Source organism: Sminthopsis crassicaudata, chromosome 4, assembly GCF_048593235.1.
Source record: "Sminthopsis crassicaudata isolate SCR6 chromosome 4, ASM4859323v1, whole genome shotgun sequence".
In the NCBI taxonomy this organism is placed as follows: Eukaryota; Metazoa; Chordata; class Mammalia; order Dasyuromorphia; family Dasyuridae; genus Sminthopsis; species Sminthopsis crassicaudata.
Genome location: NC_133620.1, coordinates 404,865,575 through 404,886,102, shown reverse-complemented (window position 1 = coordinate 404,886,102; position 20,528 = coordinate 404,865,575). Strand labels below are relative to the sequence as shown.

At 34.3% G+C, this 20,528-nt stretch overlaps 1 protein-coding gene across 12 annotated transcripts in view; it reads left to right on the top strand.

The window, feature by feature from the left end:
* Nucleotides 1–20,528, top strand: part of DISP1 (dispatched RND transporter family member 1) — a 243,168-nt gene that overhangs the window by 106,833 nt on the left and 115,807 nt on the right. For 9 of the 12 annotated variants that reach the window (XM_074262670.1, XM_074262665.1, XM_074262657.1 and 6 more), the window contains one exon: nt 15,332–15,370. The gene's annotated coding sequence lies outside the window, so the exon portion shown is untranslated. Of the gene's footprint in view, nt 1–15,330; nt 15,371–20,528 lie in introns of all 12 variants that reach the window. The other 3 variants (XM_074262656.1, XM_074262660.1, XM_074262654.1) reach the window with 1 other exon arrangement.

Genomic DNA, 20,528 nt, shown 5'->3' with positions numbered 1-20,528 from the left:
GATCTGGAGGGGAAGGTGGATTGCAAATAGTGTGATGCATCACCAAGACATATTTTAAAATTTTAATTAAAAAACCCGAAATTGTTGGACAAGAGAGTCCTTAAGTTTCCCTTCCAGCTCTAATTCTATTATTTTATTTTCATATATATTTGTTAAGCATTTGTTTTATGTAAGGACTGAGTGAGTTGCTGAAGAAGCAAAAAGAAAACCTGAATACTTTCTGCCTTCAAAGAATTTAAATTTTACAATTTCATGCTCAAAAGAGATAATATTTATAAAGCATTTAGTTAATATTCTGGCACATAGTAGGCACTTAATAAATGCTTTCCTTTCTGCTTTAGCACTATTGGTCCCTATAGTTGCTTGTTTTATTTGTTGTTGTTGTTGTTGTTGTTTTTTTTTTTAATCATTCCTTGGAATTTATTGAAATAGTCTGAGGTTTCTACTGTTATTAAAAGAATAAAATCCAAATGAGAATTTTGAAAATTATTATAATAAACGGATAACTATATGAAAATAAAGTATAGTTCTCTCTTGGGTAGTAATAACGAAATATTTTTAAGAAGGCTTACCTTGGTACAAAAGACAGCTGAGTATAAATGTGGCCATGTGCCAATTCTTTGAAGTTTCTTTGCCTGCATTAGCTAACCCCTTCTACTCCAAAGGTGCAGGAAGCTGGGGAGGGATTTAATGTCAGAGTTGTGCTAGTCCAGTCTGTCTTGCGTTGAAGCCTTCTTTGAAGCAGAGTGATTCAAGGCAATCTCTGCTTACTTAGGGGAAATCTTTTGACCTGGAAGTTTAGAGAGAAAATCCATTGCCAGAAGGCGGTTGAAGATATTTAAAAGTGATTTGAGCTGTTATATGCTTTAATAGATTGAGGGAAGGAGGAAGAAAAGGAAAAGAGAAGAGAGAGAGAGAGACAGACACACAAAAAAATAGATAGTGACAAAGACAGAAAGAGTGACAGAGAGAAAGATTTTTTAGGGTTAATCTGCTTTGCCAAGAGTCAGATGATTTGTTGTTCAAAATGATTTAATGGTAATTTGACCAAAGCTTCAGAGGATTTATGCTTTTTATTGCTGTAGAGTCTTAATAAAGGTCATTTTAGTGATAAACATGTAACTTTAAAAGTTGAATATTATACAAACATGATATTTGATTGGGATAGATAAACAAGCTAAAATGAATTTTGCTTGTATGTGTTATTATCTTATTGCTTAAAATCCTGCCTATTAAGGCAAATACATTTCTGAAATATTTTTGAGATTGCTTGAAGTATAAGCCATTATTTTCTTACCTCTCTGTTATCTTCCTGACTGCTGCTCTTCTGATCATCTGGAACTTTTTTATATCCTTGCAATTAAGAAAAACCTGTCAAAGTATTTTCTCCATTATTCTTTAATTTGTTCAAAGTCTCAACTGATTTCAAGACAGTTTCTCATACCATTGAGATAATTGGTGCCTGATTGGTGGCTCTGTGTACTTTATTTAGAGTTTTGATTCCTTGGAATAGAGAGTAGAGGTTTTTTTGGTCAGAATTTGATCAAGGGGGGATAGTACAAAAATAACCAGAAATGGGACCACCAAACCATTATCAGTATTGATTCTTTCATTTGGTAGCTTCAGCAGTGATCCTTAAGATGAATAGTTTTCAAGGAAGGATGCTTTTGGGATCCTTTAGTTTTAGTTCTCTAACATCATAGCTTCAGAATTTGGAAAGGATCATATTCAATGTAGATTTTGCTTAGGGAAGAAAGAAAAGTTTTACCATGTGCCATTTGTCTTCTGAGAACAGCTAGAAACATTTTAGCACATGTAGTTATAACAGGTCCCTAGGTAATATTCCCGCTTTGGCTGATACCAATGGTAATCAACATTTTTTGCCTATGTTTTTTCTCTGGGCACTACTCAGAACTGAATTTCATAGTTTCTTCTCATGGGTTTTATATGAAGAGAAAATAAGAAAAAGAGAAAACAAAATTAAAATTTCCTGGAAATTTTAAAATTGTAGGTTTCTTTTTAAAAAAGGGGAATAATTTTACAAAGGTTTTCTTTTGTTTTTTTAGTGGTAGAGAAGTGAAAAAGAGAGAAAAGCAAAGACTTGCTAATTCAAAATTTAAAAAAAGGAAAAACTTAAAAAAAAGTTTTTCTGGCTAAACCCTTTGAATACTAACTGTAAGGGGGAATTAAAATAACCTCTAATAGCCTTCTAGCTTCCTTGGGGCTTACTATCACTGGGTACTTTCATAGTATTAGGATAGGAGCAGAGAGGTGAGAATAGACAATTTCTATTTATATATTTTAACTTGTGCATTCTAAATTATTATCATTTTAAAAGATTTCTGAATTTTCATCCTTTATCTACTTGAATATAGTTGATTAATTCATTCAGGGATGAATTTATCTCTTGGGTACATTATTAGACATCAAGAACAGGTAGGTCCATGGAGCTGGATAAATGATATGAAAAAAATGAATAGTGAAATTTTGAGATTAATTAAGACTAGTGTTTCTGATGAGATTCCAAACTTTTTCATGAAACAGTATGAAAAGTCTTCTGTTGTCTGTGAGAAGCATTAGGATTTAACATTGCTATCAGTACTTTCTTGCTGGAATTGGATTAATTTCAAATAAAGAATCTTAACTGTCTAGATAAATAGTTAAATGCCTCTTTTTTTGATAGTCTGGTTCATACTTGTGAACCTGAAGATATACTTGACATTTTTTTTCATGGAAAAAGTAAGAAATGATGATTAATTCCATCATTTTCAGTAATTGAAAAGCTACTTTTCCCCTTCTGTGTTAGAAACATGCCAGGAATCCTCTTAGATAGCACTAGTTCTATACAAAACAAAGATAATTCACAACTTATCTTTAATAATATCATCAGATTGTTTGTAAAATAACTTTTAGTCTTATCATTAGTTTATGTAATAAAAAATCCCTTGTCATTTTTACATTTCTGATGACTGCTTTATAGTTCTAGGAAGCTTTTGTACTTGTAGGAGGTAATAGACTTGTCACTTATAACTTGCACTTAACAGTATTGGTAGAATCTAGAAATTTTGAAGAAGTCCCATTCCCTCAGGGAAGTCTCCCCCCCCCCCCAGGCAATTGGGATTAAGTGACTTACCCAGGGTCACACATCTAGGAAGTGTTAAGTGACTGACATCGGATTTGAACTCGGGTCCTCCTGACTTCAAGGACTGGTGCTCTATCCACTGTGCCATCTAGCAGCTTCAGGGAAGTCTTTTTTTTTTTTTTTTAATATCTATAAGTTCAACTTTCAGAATATATTTTTGTGGTCAAAAACTCTACCATGCTTTAAATATTTAATTTTTGTCTTTGACACTAAAGGGTTTTGAATTTTAAAGAATAATAAGAACATAAATAGAAGCATTTTAGATCAGTATTTTAAGAAATATACCCCATGAAGTATGGATCGTATGAACCTGTCTTCCATTTAAATCTTAAATCCATCAGCCTTCAACATCAGTAATGCATTTGTACTGTCATCTTTGTTTCTCCTTTCTGATAGCTTGCAGACCAGCTGTTGACATTTGATATTCACTAGCTATATTCTTTGAGAAAAAACATAAGCCTTCTTATTAAATCTGTTATTTTAAAAGACCTGGTCATTTTCTTTGAGATTATAGCTTATAGAATTTAGAGGTACTCTAAAAACAAAAATATAAATTACATTTTTTGGATGGAAACAACGTAATTTTGTTAGTAAATCTCAAGTTTATTTCAGAACTGTCTTTTTCAAAGATTAGGATCCAAAGTATGTGTTTCCTCCCTCCCTCCCTTCTTCCCTTCCTTCCTTCTCTTTAATAAGTGAGGTCAAATAGCCAGCAGTGAGGGAAAGAACCAATCATAGCATGTGAGAATTTTGTTTTCATGTGGCATATAGGGAATTGGATTCATTAACAGAATTTAACTAGAGAACAGCTAGATATAGATATGTTAAGAGTACTAGACTTGGAATCAGGAAGATTCATTTTCCTGAGTTCAAATCTGACCTCAGATGCTTATTGGTTGTGTGATCTTGGACAAGTCAAATGTTTGTCAAGTTCCCACATCTATAATATGAGAAGGGAATGGCAAACCATGCAGTTATCATTGTCAAGAAAACCCCAAATGGGATCACAAAGAGTGGGACATCACTGAACAATAACAAAAATGTATGTAACATGTTGAAAAACAAATATATATCTAAAAATATAACTTTTAAAATTTTTATCTTGGAATTTTGAATTTAATCATTAACTATAACATTTGTATGGCACTTTGCAGTCTACAAAACTCATCATTGTATATTATATCATTTAATTTTTTTTGGATAGTATTTTATTTTTTCAAATACATGCAAAGATAATTTTCAACATTCACCTTTGCAAAACTTTGTGTTCCAGATTTTTCTCTCTCCTCCTCCTCCTCCCCCAAGATATCAAGCAATCCAATATATCTTAAACATATGCATAAACATATTAACATATTCATCATGCTGTGCAAGAAAAATAAGATCAAAAGGGGAAAAAATTAGAAAGGAAAAAAATCCAAGCAAACAACAAAAAAGGTGTAAATACTATGCTTTGATAATACCGTTTGATTTTTTAAAATAACTAGTGAGACAGGACAGACAAGTGTGAGTATCCCTATTTTGCACAGAAACAAAGTTAGTGAGGCCAAGGAGACATTCCTAAGTTCTCAGGGCTGGACTAGAACCTGAATCTTCTGATTTACAATCTATTGTTCTTTCTTTTATGCCATATCACCTGCTCTCAAGACTTATAGGCAAAGGGACTGAACCATTCTTTTCTTTATTTCTTTTTTTGCTGATGCAGTTGGGGTCAAGTGACTTGGCCAGGGTCACACAGCTAGGAAGTCTTAAGTGTCTGAGATTAGATTTGAACTCGGGTTCTCCTGACTTCAGGGCTGGTGCTCTATCACTGTGCCACCTAGCTGCCCCTGAACCAATCTTTTCAATGGTAGGGAGAAGGGGGAAAGATGAGGACAATAAACTTATTTAGCATCTTCTCTGTGTCAGGCTCTGTGCTAAATGTTTTATAAATATCTCATTTGATAGGAAATCTTCATATGAGTAAACTTTGTGCATCTTATAGTCTTAAAAGAATTCCCTAGAGCACTACGACATGAAATGACTTTCTGGGTCACAGATCATTATGTGTCAAAGGTAGGCCTTGAACCTCGATCTCCTTGGCTTCAAGAGCTGCTATCTAGTCATTATACTACATTGATTATCCTTATGACTACTATTTGTTGTTGTTGTTTTTTTTAATAGTAGCTTTTCATTTTTCCAAATACATGCAAAGATGGTTTTCAACATTCACTTTTGTAAAATCTTGTGTTGCAAAGTTTTCTTCCTCCTTCCCTTCCTCCTCCCTTAGGCAGTAAACCACTAATATAGATTAGACATATACAATTCTTCTAAATATATTTCCATATTTGTCATGTTGTGCAAGAAAAATCACATCAGAAGGGGGAAAAAAACCACAAGAAAGAGAAAAACAATCAAACAACAAAAGGTGGAAATACTATGCTTTGAACCACTTCCAGTTTCCACAGAATTCTCTCTGGGTGCAGTTGGCTCTTTCCATCCAAGTCTATTGGAATTGCCTTGAGCCACCTCATTGTTGAAAAGAGCCAAGTTCATCACAGCTGATCATCACATAATTTTGTTATTACTATGTTTGATATTCTCTTGGTTGTGAACATTTATAATCAATAAACATTAATAAGAAGTCATGATCTTTTTAAGTTTCAATTTCCTCATCTATAAAATGAATATAATGCCAACCTCAGTGAGAGATTCTTGTTGAGATTCACTTGTTTCAGTCATATCTGACTCTTGGTGATTCCATTTGGGGTTTCCTGGGCAAAGATATTAGGATGGTTTGTCATTTCCTTCTCCAGTTCATTTTTCAGTCAAATAGGAATAAGTGAATTGCATAGGATCATCTAGCTAGTAAGTCTGAGCTAGTCAGTCTGAGGTCAGATTTGAACTCAGGAAGATGTCTTCTTTATTTTAACCTGCCACTTTATCCACTGTGCCACCTATTTGCCCTGTTGAGATACTGAGATAATAGTGTTTTTGTACTTTAAACCTATATGCCATTGCCATCTATGTCGTAGCTCTATTAATATGCTTGCTATATAAATCCCCCTCTATCTGAACTGTCTGCCATTTTAGCTTTTTAGAATTCATATTTTCTTTTGTAATGCTTAATAATGTAATCCATATATTGATTAAGGATCGATGACCTGGTTTCACAGGCATTAGTAATAGCATCATGACTTTTGTCCCTCTTTGGAGGCTTTTTCTGGGAAAAACATCTAATTTTATTTATTTTCTCCCAGCCAGGAGTTTTAGATTCTCTGCCTGGAAACAATTCATGGTTTCTAATCAATATTTAAATAGAGCACATTTACACATTTACTCAGAATGATAATGAACCTAGAGATAGAATTCTGCTCTCCAAGTGAAGCAGTAGGAAATGTATTTCATCTCCACATAAGTGTCTTTTCTTAACCTTCTGCCCAATAATGATTTTGTCTCAAAACCTAGTAGCTCAAACCACTAGTAGAATAAATTGTGGAAAAATACAGAAGCTTTAATTCACTGGGATCCTATATATTACATAGCATATATTGGTGTTGCATAGTCATCTGCCAAGAGTTCCACCTGTTCACTCTCATTGGAGCCTGATCCTCTTATTTCTTGGTTTGTCTCAGAAACCTTATATCTTGCTGAGAGGCAGCCTTTGTTTCCCCAAACTTTTTCTTTGTTCATTCTCTTAGCATTACTGGCTTTTCCCAAGCCCTTAACATTTCTGGCCTTTTTTTTTTTTTCTTTTCTTTTTTTTTTTTTTCCCAGTTGGGATAGAGAGCAGTAGGTACCTCCAGCCTACTTCATTCTGGGAATCTTTAACCTTATACCTGCTGCAAAATATCCTTTTCTTCCTCTGTCCCTGCACAAAAGGGTAAGGAAAGGAGCAGCCATTTGCCTGCTGTGATCATAGACTCATTATTCAACTTTCATACCATTTAAGCCAGTGGTCCTCAAATTTTTTAAATAGGGGGCCAATTCACTGTTCTTCAGACTGTTGGAGGGCCGGACTATAGTATAAACAAGAACTATGAACAAATTCCTTTGCACGCTACATATATCTTATTTTGAAGTGAAGAAACAAAACGGGAACAAATACAATATTTAAAATGAAGTAAAGTTAAATCAACAAACTTACCAGTATTTCAATGGGAACTATGGGCCTGCTTTTGGCTAATGAGATGGTCAATGTTTGGTTCCATATTTGTCCTGCTAGTCGTAACAAGTGATGCAAGTGTGTATCCGTTAGTCTTGATCTGGTTGGAGATTTCAAATGTTTCATTCTAGAAAAAGTCTGTTCATAGACATAAGTGCTGCCAAAATGGTTGCCATTTTGAGTGCATGGTTCCTGAGATGAGGGGAGAGGGGAGAGATGCATAGAAATTATGAAGGCTGCTTGACTTGAATGCATCTTTCAGAGACTTCCATTTGGTAAATTGTATCCACATTTTCAATGTCAATAGAAAATGGGTTATGGAAAATTGTATGTCCTGTTCATGGAGATGAAGCTCTTTAAATCTAAATTGGAACTCCTTTTGCAATTTTTCCAATGAATCCACACATGTTTTGTTTGGGAATGCAATCAACCATTTTTCTGCTAACAGATTTTGAGTTGTGGGGAGATGGCAGAAGTTTTCCTCCTTCACTTGTTTGATGAGGAGGCCTAATTTTACTTCAAATGCTTTGACATGTGATTACATATCACAGATGAGCTTCCCCTTTCCTTGAAGCTGCATATTGAAATTGTTGAGTAGCTCTGTTACATCTGTCAAAAAGGCAAGGTGCCATTTCCATTTTATGTCATTAAGCTCTGATATTTCTTTACTTTTTTAAAGCAGAAAAGTTGTAATCTGTGGAAGTAAGTCATGGAAACATTTCAAAACTCTCCCTCAACTCAGCCAATGGACTTCTGTGTGATATAGAACATCTTCATACTCAACAATTAGGCTCAGACACAAATTCCTGAAATTGTCTGTGATTTATTGCATTAACTCTAATGAAGTTAATACGAGATACCACAATTTTCATAAAAGAGTCCCACTTCAGTGATTTACTGCTTGTTGGTGGGTGAGGCAGGCAGTGTAGGACTATTGGATGAGAATGGTTATGTTTGTCCATCTCTTGGTTAATGTGAGCAATTACTCCTTTCTTAGATCCCACCATGCTAGGGGCATCATCAGTTGTCAAGCCCAGTCCAACTCCAAACCATTCATAGTTTGGCAAACCTTTTCATAGATATCCTCTCCTGTAGTTGTTCCTTTGATGCTTTGCAGTGCAGCAAGCTCTTCTATGACTTCAAAATAATCATTTGTCTCATGAATAAAAATTAGAAGTTGTGCAGATTCACAAATATCATTGCTTTTGTCAAGTGCAAAGGAAAAATATTAAATTTTTTTGGTGGAGTTCTGCAAATGCTAATGCAGATTGTCTCCCATTTCTTCAATCCTCCATGTAATTGTAGGTCCTGAAAGACTCACTGTACTAAATAAATCGGCCTTCTCTGGACACATCTCTTTGGCAACAGAAAGAAGGCATTCTTTAACAAATTCTCTCTCCACAAATGGTCTGCCAGTGCTATTAGCTTGGCAACTTGAAAACTTGCTCGCAGTGATGAAATATTTAGCTGCTTCTGCTTCACAAAAAATATTTTGCTGAGTTGTCAATGTATTTTTCAGTTTTAATATTTTATCTTTTCTCACTTCTCCAACCAAACAATTTATCTTTATGTTGAGTTTCATAGTGTCGACGCAAAATATATTATTTGAACACAAACACTATATTCTGGCATATCAGACATACAGCTCTTTCCTTGTACTGCATGAAAAAGCAATCATAAGTCCACTGTTCTTTGAATATCCTACACTCCAAGTCTTTTTCTTGACATCATTATTTCTAAGGGATTCCGAATTGCTATTATTAAAATACCTATATACATATATATATATACACACACACACACACACACACACACACACACACACACACACACACACACACACTACTACAAAAACAATATACCAGCAATAACTTTGCCCACACAGAGACATACAGACTGCAAGGCCCAACTTCCTCCAAGCTGCCTCTGCCCTGTGATGCCTCTGTTTCCCGCTTCAGACCTTCACTGCACACAAGTCACCGCTCAGGCAGCCCTTCCAAATGCCCTGGCTTCCTCTGAATCCTGGGATCAATTCTCATGATCCAGTGCTGCATGATCATACGTACTGCACTCACAATTTATTATAATCACAGGCAAGACTGTGCATATATGTATATAACTGCGCGATATATTATATATGCAGAATGAGCTTCAGTGACAAATTGTACACTGGGGCTTCTGGGGGAGGTCATCATGTGACTTGAAACTGCACAAATGTATGGAGACCTTAAGAATCTGTTCTTTTATAATTCATTCCTTACTAAGTCCCAACCCTATAATACTTCCAACATCCACTTTCTCAGTTTTAGGCAACTAAGTGGCATAAAGAAGATAGTACTGAATCTGGAGTCAAGGAGATTTAAGTTAAATCCTGCCTCAGATAACTATTAGCTGTGTTACCCAAGCAAGTCACTTATCTTTTGTCTGCCTCAATTTCTTCAATTGCAAAAAGTGGATTTTAATAGCAATTATCTCTCAGAATTATTATAGGATAAAATGATATAATATTTATAAAACATTATACAAATGGTAGCTATTTGTTATTATTATTACTCTTGTTATTGTTATTTGTTGCTAAATAGAAGTGGAGAAAATCACACTTTGCTAACTAGGGACACTAGGTACACTACAAATGTATGTTATCCAACTACAGTGGGATTCCTATTGCATCAAGACAATACTTTCATTCTTTTCTATCTTGTTTCTCACAGAAGCTATTCTAAAACAATTTTTTTTTTTTTAAAACCCTAAGCCTGCCAGGGAACTTCTTCCCACCATCTTCTTTGCTGAGATCTATTCCTCACACTTTCCTGAGAAAATGGAGTTTATTAGCTGGGAGTTCCTTCTTCTACATTCTTCCTCCAAGCCCTTTGATATCAACCTCCAGTATTTTCTCCTTCATTGTTTCTCTTTGTCTTCCTCTCTTTTTACTGTGTCCTTCCTTAGATATCTAATTTATTTCTGATTACTGCTTCTGTAATCTGTACCCCCTTTTAAGAATCCCATCCTTAGCCTCTATCTTTGCCCTTCTATTATTCCTTAATCCATCTACCCTTCCAAGAGTCCCTCTCATATCCTTTCCTTCATCCTCCTATTTTTCTGTAACTTAAAAAAACTTTTCTCACCTTTTGAATATATAGTATTCCTTCTTTGACCTAGTTCTGATGAAAGTAAAGTTTTATCATTACCAGCATTCCATTTTCTCCTGCAACATTTCTTCCATTCACGACTCATTTGTATGAAATAATTACTTCATTTTTACTTTCCCTGATCAATTTTATCTTTTTAAAAAAAATCATCCTATCACATCAACTTAACCTCAAGCCTTTTATCTATGTATGTTCTTTCAAACTACCCTAGTAATAATAACATTCTCAAGAGTTACAGATAATGAGTTTTTTTTCATATGATAAGGAAACAATATGATCTTATTAAATCCCTTATAACTTATCTTTCATTTACCTTTTTATGTTTCTCTTTATCCTTATAAGCCAAAAATTCTATTCAGTTCTGATCTTTTCCTTAAGTATACTGAAAATCCTTTATTTCATTAAGTAACCATTTTTTCTTCTTGCAAGATTACACTCAGCTTTGCTGGGTAAGTTATTCTTTGTTGCAAACCTAGCTCCTTTGTTTTTTGGAATATTGTGTTTCATAACCATCAGTCTTTTAACGTAGAAGCTTTTAACCTCTGTGTATCCTGATCATAGCTCTACAATATTTAAATTATTTCTTTCTAATTTCCTATGGCATATTCTCTTTGACTTGAGAGTTTCAAAACTGTCATGTTCCTGTGATTTTTCATTTTGGGATATCTTTCACATGATGATTGGTGGATTTTTCAAATTTATATTTTGCCCTTTAATTCTATAACTTTATACAAACTTTAGTAATATTTGAAGTATATTGTCTAGGTGCTTTTTTTTGAAATCATAACTTTCAGATGATCCAATAATTCTTATATTGTCTTTCCTTGATCTGTTTTCTAGGTCAGTTGTTTTTGTAATGAGATATTTCATATTCTCTTCTATTTTTTTCATTCTTTTGATTTAATTTTATTATTTCCTTGTGTTTTCTTAAGTCATTAGCTTTCCTTTGCCTAATTTTAATTTTTCCTGACTGTTAACTTTATATTAAAGTCAGGCTGTAGTTTCAAGATGTGAGGGATAATATCTTAAGCTTCAGCTTTTTTTATGCTAGTTGTTTCTGAGCTTTATTTGGGGGCTTGATCTCAAGCACTCCTTTCCACCTCTGAGCCAAGACCAGGACCCCCAGCAACACTGTTCCCAGCACAAATGCTCTTATCAGACCCTGTGGTCCCTCCAGAGACTTCAAGTTTCTGCTCATCCCTCTCCCCTGGAACCCAAATCAGGGACTCTGCTCTTTTGTGAGTGACCATAATCAGCAGGATCCTCACCTCTCATTCACCAATATGTTCTCACTTCTTTTTGCCCATAGGTATAGCCCAGGACTTCATCTGGTGAGTGCTCTGGGTCTCATGACAGCATTAGCAGGCCTTGTAATCTTACCCTGATGAGCTATTTGACCCACATACTGTTCAAAAGGTAAAAGTTCTTGAAACTGAGGCACTAGAAGTCTTCACTTTTATCTTTCTCATCTCAGCCCTTTGCAATCTAGTTTATAATCTCATCTACTCAATTGACACTCCTTTCTCCAGAGTTACTTTCCAGTGATGGCTTAATTCTCTCTTCTCAATCTTATCTTTTTTTGATCTCTTCAGCATTTGATGTTGTTAACCATCTCCTTCTCCTAAATACTCATTCCTCTATAAGTTTTCATTTCACTGTTCTCTAATGGCTCTCTTCCTTCACATCTAATCACTCTTTCAAGGATTCATGTCATTATCATAAATTTTGGGTATATTTCTAAGGCTTTGAATTTTCTTATTCAAGGCTTCTTTTTCCTTACTGTCTCATTTCGTGACTTCATCAGTTTTCATGGATTTAATTATCACCTTAGGGTTGATGATAATGTAGATCTATATATTTAGGCATCTCAAATTTAACATGTTCAAAGGATAACTCCTTAATTTTTTCTTCTAAATTCACTTCTCTTATAGACTTCTATATTAGGGTTGAAAATATCACCATTATCTCAATAGTCCAGGTTTGCAACTTTAACATATTCTTTCACTCCTCATTCTCACCCCACATATCCCCACATATACAACTGCCATAATAACTTCTTTTTGGCTCTTCTCTCTGTTCTCCATACAACCATCAAAATGATTTTCTAAGATGTAATTTCTAACCATGACACCCTCCCCCTTTCCCCCTTAGTAAATTCCAGTGGTTCACTATTACCTCAAGTATCATATATAAATTTTCTTCATAATCTGATGCCTTTCTACCTTTCCTGTCTTCTTACACATGACACCCCTCTATGCATTCTGTAACACAGCCATGCTGGCTTACCACATGTTTTAACACACACACACATACACACACACACTCTCCCTCCCTTCCTTCCCACACATTTCCTCCCTTCCCTTGTATTCATTTTTTCTATATATGTATGTATATGTGTGTGTATGTGTACACACTCTTATTTGTTTGAATATAAGCTCCTTGAGAATAAGAACTATTTCATTTTTGTCTCTTCATTGCTTAATTGGGTGCTTAGAACATAGATTGGAAATAGGTTAGATCTGTTTATTTTCCATTAAGTTCATAAATTCAGGTTTATGTTTGGTGTTTTTCAATTGAAAATGTAACAAGACTTATGATTCTGTAGTACAATAGTTCTATTGTACCTGGAGAATAATTTCTTGGTGCCTCGAAGAAGAAACTATTAAAGTTTTAGATAAATTGTTATTGATAAGCACATGCTCACGTGCTAAAAATATTATGCTAAAAATATTTTAATTGTTTTTAGGGCCAGTTTAAGATACACACACATACACGTGTGTGTGTATTTACAAAAATGAAAGTAGATTAAATATTCATCTGAAAATATATATAAATAATTTTATAAACTGCTCTTGATTAGAATACTTAATCTTCTTGATTCTTGGGGAGAATAGGCAAAAAAGAACAGACTGGAAAGCTTTTCAAAATCTGACACTAGGAAGAATTTAAATAGAAGTTTAAAAAGCTGTCTTTTCAATAGCCTAAGAAACAATTTCAATATACTTGCCTAAGTTAATGTATTGCTTTGGACTTTGTCCCTTTGTATGAAAACACTAAAGAAATATATACTTTAATTATAGTTATAGACTCCAAGAGAAGAAGGATGAAAAAGTAGATAGAACACTAGCTTTGGAGTTAGGGAGACCCTTGGAGATCTGCATTTAAATCTTGCTTCTCCTATATCCTGGCTATGTGACCTTGGGCAATTCATTTAAAACTTCAGTGAGCCACGTGATACTCTCAGATGATATAGATAAGGATACCTGATCTATATGATCTGAAGTAGATGAAGGTATCATCTTTCCGAGAATGAAGTCATCCCCTTTTCCTCTCTTCCATCAAATAAACAAATAAACAAAACCCTCTAAACTTGTATTCTCCTTCTGAGCAAGATAAAAATTTGAAATTGTACCCTCTTTGCAAAGGGTCAGTACTTTGTCTTACTTTAAGCTATGAATATCTGGCAGGAGCTTTTGGAAATTTAGTTTTGGGTTCTGTAGACTAAACAGAGCTTTTGTATTACTAAGATTCTGCAAATGGCAATTCTCTGATTTTTAACACCCTCCAAAGGTTTTTATTTAAAATCCCAGTAATTATATTCCATTATTTAGTAAAGATTAAAAACTTTGCCATATAAACTAGTTCATTTAGTGATATTCTAAATTCTAGATAGTTTATTTCTTTTAAAATCTAAACAGAATTTTACTTTTTAGATTTCTTTTGGGTTCTTTTGAAATTGTAAAGTTGTTCTGTTATCTTTACATATATAACCAATTTAGATTATCTGTATTCGTATAATTGAGACAAAAAATGGATAAAACAAAATCTTAATTAAGTCAATGGTTTTAATTTCGTCTGTCATTTATTAAATTACTTGCATTTCATGATATTTCCTGTTGGAAGTGTTAATGAGCAGTGAAATAATTCCAGAATTGGAAGCAGGATAGAGCAGGTAGTCTTTACATTTCTAACTAGATAATTGCTAATCTTTGTTACAAAAAAGAGAAATAAGAAAAATAAGGGGAAGAAGTGGGTTCTAAGTACTACTAAGAGAATGGCTTAAATGGAATATGGATAAATCCAATTTTATCAAAGTATGCCATTACTTTAGCTAGCTAGTTCTTGCAGTAATGAGTTATCTAAGTTGCAACGGTTTTTGGATATCTGAAGGGTTTTCCTTTTAGGACCAATATTTTTTTTTTTAATTATTTTCCAATTTGACATTGAAATTTTCCCTACTTTCCTTCATTCTTAAACAAATTCTACCAGGGTCAGTAAACTATTACTTCAGAGCCAAATCTCATTTATCAGTAGTACATGTTTTATACTACAAAGAATTCTTTTTACATGTTAAAATATGATAAAACTTTATATGAAAAGGGGAAAATCAATCTTTGCTCTACGGCATAAACAGGTCCCATAAATGGACTCAGGACCTTAGGATGTAATTTATTTTTCTGTACACTCTACTGATCATAATTTAACACATTTTGATGGCTTAGATTAAACTATGCCCTATTTAAATTCAATGTTAAAAAAAAAAAAACTAATAATATCGTAATTTTGAGAAGATATTATTATAATTGTTGCTCTTGGACCTGTTGATATTTGTAGAATTATTTGTCCCAATGAAAATGGACTTAAGAAGCTATGATTTTAATTCCTTTATCTGGCTTGGGCCTTGATGGAGCTTCCCTTTTCTCAACCTGCTTTATATTTGCTGAGGACTTGGGAATTATTTGACTAAGCTTGCTAAATTTAAGCGAGAAATAAGACTAAATGGTCTTTGAGCAAAAGCCTGAGTGGTGGTCCAATGTGTAAAGTGTATGATTGATCTTTAGTACATAGACTTTATGACATGTTTGGCTGCTCACATGGGTTTTTCCTTACTTTCAGGTTCTTTCCTGTGTCCTTATAGATGTGACTGTCAGATTGGTGAGTCCTCAATTAATGAAATGTTATTATATATCTATTGTAAACTATAGTAGAAATATTTTCATTGCTTCCAATATTTATTTGTTTTCTAAGATTTTACTGTGAAGTTTTAGATTAAATATGGTAATTCTAAAAGATTAGATAGTGTTAAAAACTCAAGAGGGCTATACTAAAGCTTATGACCTCCTCAAAAACATATTCTGTTTATTTTTAAAATCTTAGATTTTTACTTCTTTTATTAATATCATTAGAAGATTTCTGCAGCTTTCTGCTGCTTCTTCTTCTTCTTCTTCTTTTTTTTTTTTTTTTAAAGATTTTTACTTTCAATCCATGTTAAGTGTTAAAGGATTTCATTAGATGAGACATAGATTTGGAGATGACACCTATTTAAATCTTAATCTTTTTCATTATTTATCTCATCTTTCCAGTAATATTAAATCCAGTTTTTCCATTCTTAGTTTTGTGATAATTATTTAAAAAGAGGTAGAGAAAAATACTCAATATAGTTTCACTATAAAATTAATTTATTTCATTTTAATTTAATTTAATTTAATCTTCTCCTCTACTGTAAAAACTTTTTCTTCCCTCTTTTTTATGGCAGATACTTCAAACTATTTCACTTCTTCCTTTTCCTTTCTCCAGTGCATTCCTCTCTTCCCCATTAATTTCATTATTTTTAAAGATATTATCCCTTCATATTCAACTCACACCTGTACCCTCTCTCTCTCTATTCTTTCAAACTGCCATAATAATGATAAAGTTCTAATAAGTTACAAGTGTCATCTTCCCTTTATAAACAGATAAACCTAATTAAGTTCCTTATGATATTGATGACGTTAGTGGCAATGAAAAGAGTTGAGGTGTGAGAATCCCCTTCTGGTTGGCACAATCCTTTGTGAAAGAATTCATGAACCCGAAATATTGAATGTCAAAAGGAAGTTTACTGTTGGATGAGAAGTCAGCTTTGCTGGGAAGACTTGACTTCTGAGTGGCAAAGTCCTATTAGGGAAAAGGAGGCTGGCACTGAGAAGAGAATGTCTTCACAGTGGGCAGGAGTCCTGGCAGCTATGCCAAAGAGGCAAAGCATGCTACTTTGGACATTCTGCAAAGAATGAGTGAGCAAAAACCTATTTTTGAGCAGAAACCTATTTTATGAGCAGATCTGGAGGCAGTTTGAACTGCTTGTCAGACCCAGATCTCCCAATTGAATGAAAATAGAGTTTCTTGAATAAGAATATGACTCCCCAAAAGATCAATGGGAGTTGATTTGCCCTTGAATGATACTGCTTTTTTCACTGTGGGAGGATGTGCCTTTTTTCTAGACTCTCCTGAGCCTGGGAGCCCCTGATATCTCTTCCTTTACAGATCAAAAGTGGGCACAATTTCAGAGTGATAATTTTACAGATTATAGGGAACACAGTTTCACACCCCTGTCAATATCACTTTCTTGATTACTTCTTTATGCTTCTCCTGAGTCCAGAATTTAAAAAATCTGTTTTTTCACTCAACTCTGTTCTTTTCATCATGAATATTTGAAAATTTTCTATTTCATTGAATATCCACCTTTTCCTCTGAAGGATTATACTCATTTTTTCTGGGCAGGTAATTCTTGGTTGTAATACTAGCTACACTGCTCTCCAGAATATAATATTCACAATCCTCTGATTCTTTAATGTAGAAACTGCTAAATCTTGTGTTATCCTGACTGTGGCTCCACCATACTTGAATTGTTTCATTCTGGATGGTTGCAATATTTTCTCCTTAACCTGGGAACTCTGGAATTTGACTATAATTTCCTGGAAGTTTTCATTTTGGAATCTCAGAAGATGATTAGTGGATTCTTTCAATTTCTATTTTACTCTCTTGTTCTAGAATATCAGGACAGTTTTCCTTGATAATTTCTTGAAAGATGACATCTAGGTTCTTTTTTTGATCATGACTTTCAGGTAGACCAATATTTTCCAGGTCAGTTGTTTTGGAAATATTTCATATTTTGGAGATATTTCACATTTTCCCCCTAATTTTTCATTTTTTTTAGAGGGGTTTGCTTTGTTGTATCTTGATTCCTTATAAAGCTTCCATTTGCTCACTTCTATTTTCTAAGGAATTATTTTCCCCAGTGAGCTTTTGTACTTCTTTTCCCAAATAGCCAATTTTGCATTTTAAGGCATTCTTCTCATTAGTTTTTTGTATTTCCTTTTGTATTCACTCTCATTTTTTCCTCTATCTCTCTTACTTGACTTTCAAAGTCCCTTTTGAGCTCTTCCATGGCCTAAGCCCAATTTTTATTTTTCTGATATCATCTTCTGACTGTGTGTTTCCAGGGTGGAGGATGCACTGTCCCAAGCTTCAGGAGTTTTGAGCAGTTGTTTTCAGGGTTCATTTTGGGGACCTGACCACAAGCCCTTTTTTATGTCCTATTGTAGCTATAAGATCTAATTTGATAAAGCAACAAAGTCCTGCTTTGCAGATGGCCCAAACTCTTTATCCATTAAGCACTAAATGCAAATTAAGAGGTCTGTATGTGGGGAGGTGGGAAGAGTGGAGGAAAATGTTTGTTTATCTAAGATAATGGAACACTTGCAGCTTTTAGCTATAACTCAATTTGTTTTTGTAAAATCTTAAATCACAATTAGGGCATAGATCAAGGCCACATTCTTATGAGACGTCTTCATTCAATTTACCTCATTTAGTTCCTCCTCTTTATTAACTTTTGAAGACCTCTTATACCATTCTTGTTACATTTCCTCAATCATCCTCTTCTTAATCTCTAATGCCTCTGAACCTGGTTTGTCTTTTTTTCTCTACTGGGGTCCATCTCTTCCTTTTAATATTCCAAGTTTAACTGGACCTCCCCCTCCAGGTTGTTCAATCTTTACTATTCTGATCAATGGTGTCTGTACTACCTTTGTGTTACGCTGCATCAGGCAGACAGGGAATAGTATGATTCCACTTAAAGTTATAAGTAGGACCCAAAGAATCTGTTTTCAGTTTTGTTCCTTCATCCATTCTCTAAAGGTAATCCAGTCAGAAATCCAAATTATATCCCGAGATCCATTCTCTGTGGAAATCCCAGTGATGACCCTGAGATTAAATTTTCCTCTAAAACCTACTTGTGGGCCATCCCATGGCTGCTTCCTTTCTTTGGGTCAGCCCACCAAGCATTCTGCCCTGTGGTGTCTTTTCTTCCCTCTCCCCCCCCCCATGCTATGTGATATCTCCCCTAATGCCACTATGCTTCCCAACCCCACTTCTCTTCCTTGCAGCCAGCTAAAATTGGGTACTCCCTTTCTACTAATTGTGAGTTCCACTGAGAAACTTGTCTTTTATATGCTCTCCCAACTCTATTTCATATTTACCATTCCTGGTGTCTATTTTATCCCTTCATTTTGTCTGTAACCTATTCTCCCCAAATAAATCTATCCCTTGCCAAAAAAAAAAAAAAATAACCATTGTGAATTCTTCATAATTCATACTTTTGGTGCCTGCCGTAATTTGGTGACAAATCCTACACCATAAATCACATCAGTGAGGACCAAGGTTGGAATGGGACATGGGCCAATTTTCTGATGTCTTTGGCGTTTTCTTTCACTTCCTGTTCATTATCATCAATTTTTTTTTTCTTTTGCTGAGGCAATTGGGGTTAAGTGACTTGCAGAGCTAGGAAGTGTGAAGTGTCTGAGGCTGGATTTGTTATCATCAATTTTCATATAGCAAAAATTTAATTTCCCACAAATTCTACCTTCTTCAGCCAACAAGTAGTCTAATGCCAGTCTATACTAGACTACTGCTTCTCTAGTCTGAGTGGCCTGGTCTGCTAACAAATCCAGTGCCTTTGTCTTCTGGTTAGTAATTATTTCGGCCATGACCTGGTGTCTAATGTGCCTATTTACCCTACAGATTAGGGTTCTGTACTCTAAACTGCCATTTGGGTCCATCTGTCACCCCAACCATTTGTGAACCCAGTAATTAGAGTAGATAACCCTTCCCAAATAAAGGTGTCTATCAGGAAAGTCAGCAACAACAGAAATGCTAAAAGAAACAGACAGACATATGTATCTAGCAACAGATAGATGACTAGCCCAAATACTCATTTACCTACTTATTTAGGACATAATGACCATATGTTTTCAGATAGGAAACTTCAAGATATTACATATTTGAATTGTGCTCATATCTTCTACTGAACACTTGCCCTGATTATAGAAATTTGCTATAAGAGGAAAAAAGCAGGGACATGATTATAATAGCATCAAAACTGGTCTTTTAGGCCTCAGCCTGAGAGCATATCCGTGACAGGATACAGCATCCTTAGCTCAGTTTGAATTTAGGTAATTGAATGCAATAACAATTCCACCTTATAGCCAGACTCAGGAATAATCAGGTGGGTTCTTATTCAAAGGAACACTACAGATAAACTGAGTCAAAAGGATCCCACCTTAAGCAGAGGCCAAAGTTGTCCTCCTAATTCTTGCACAGATACTAATGTCTACTTATAACAATTCAGAATCACATTCCTCTGAGTAGCTTGTGGCATATTCCTTTAAGATGGTGGATTACTGACTTGATCCATCAGACAATCATACCTGAATTCAAAACTCCAAATGATAGCAGCTATAGTCCTAAGAGATTTTATTTCAAATAGCCAGTTTCATTAATCAAAGCTTTAGGTGAACTTAGCTCTCAAGGATCACATATCCTAAATAAGTATTGAATATAATCTTACATTGATAACAGTAAGATATTCATCCTATAAAGTTCACAGCTGGTTTTAAATTCAGCATTACATGTTAAGATGCTTAATGACCAATCTATATTCAAACATATTCAGATATTAACTATGTTCAAAGGGACAAAGTCATAGACCACTGTTCTCAGAATCTCCCTAAACAATGGGAACAGCTTTAAAATGACTCAATACAATCAATTAAAACTCATATAGAATATAGAATATGCTGATCTAATTTCACTTTAAAGATTCCTATCAGAATTAATATTAATAATTTCTTCATCCTAAATAAATGTTAATTCAACCTTCTTAAATTGAGGAATCTCTATAAGCTTTTCTGGAAATATAAATAACTGGTACAATACCAATAGTGTTAAAATTCCTCTAAGCACAATTAATCTTCCCTCCCACCAAAACGTTCCAATTACA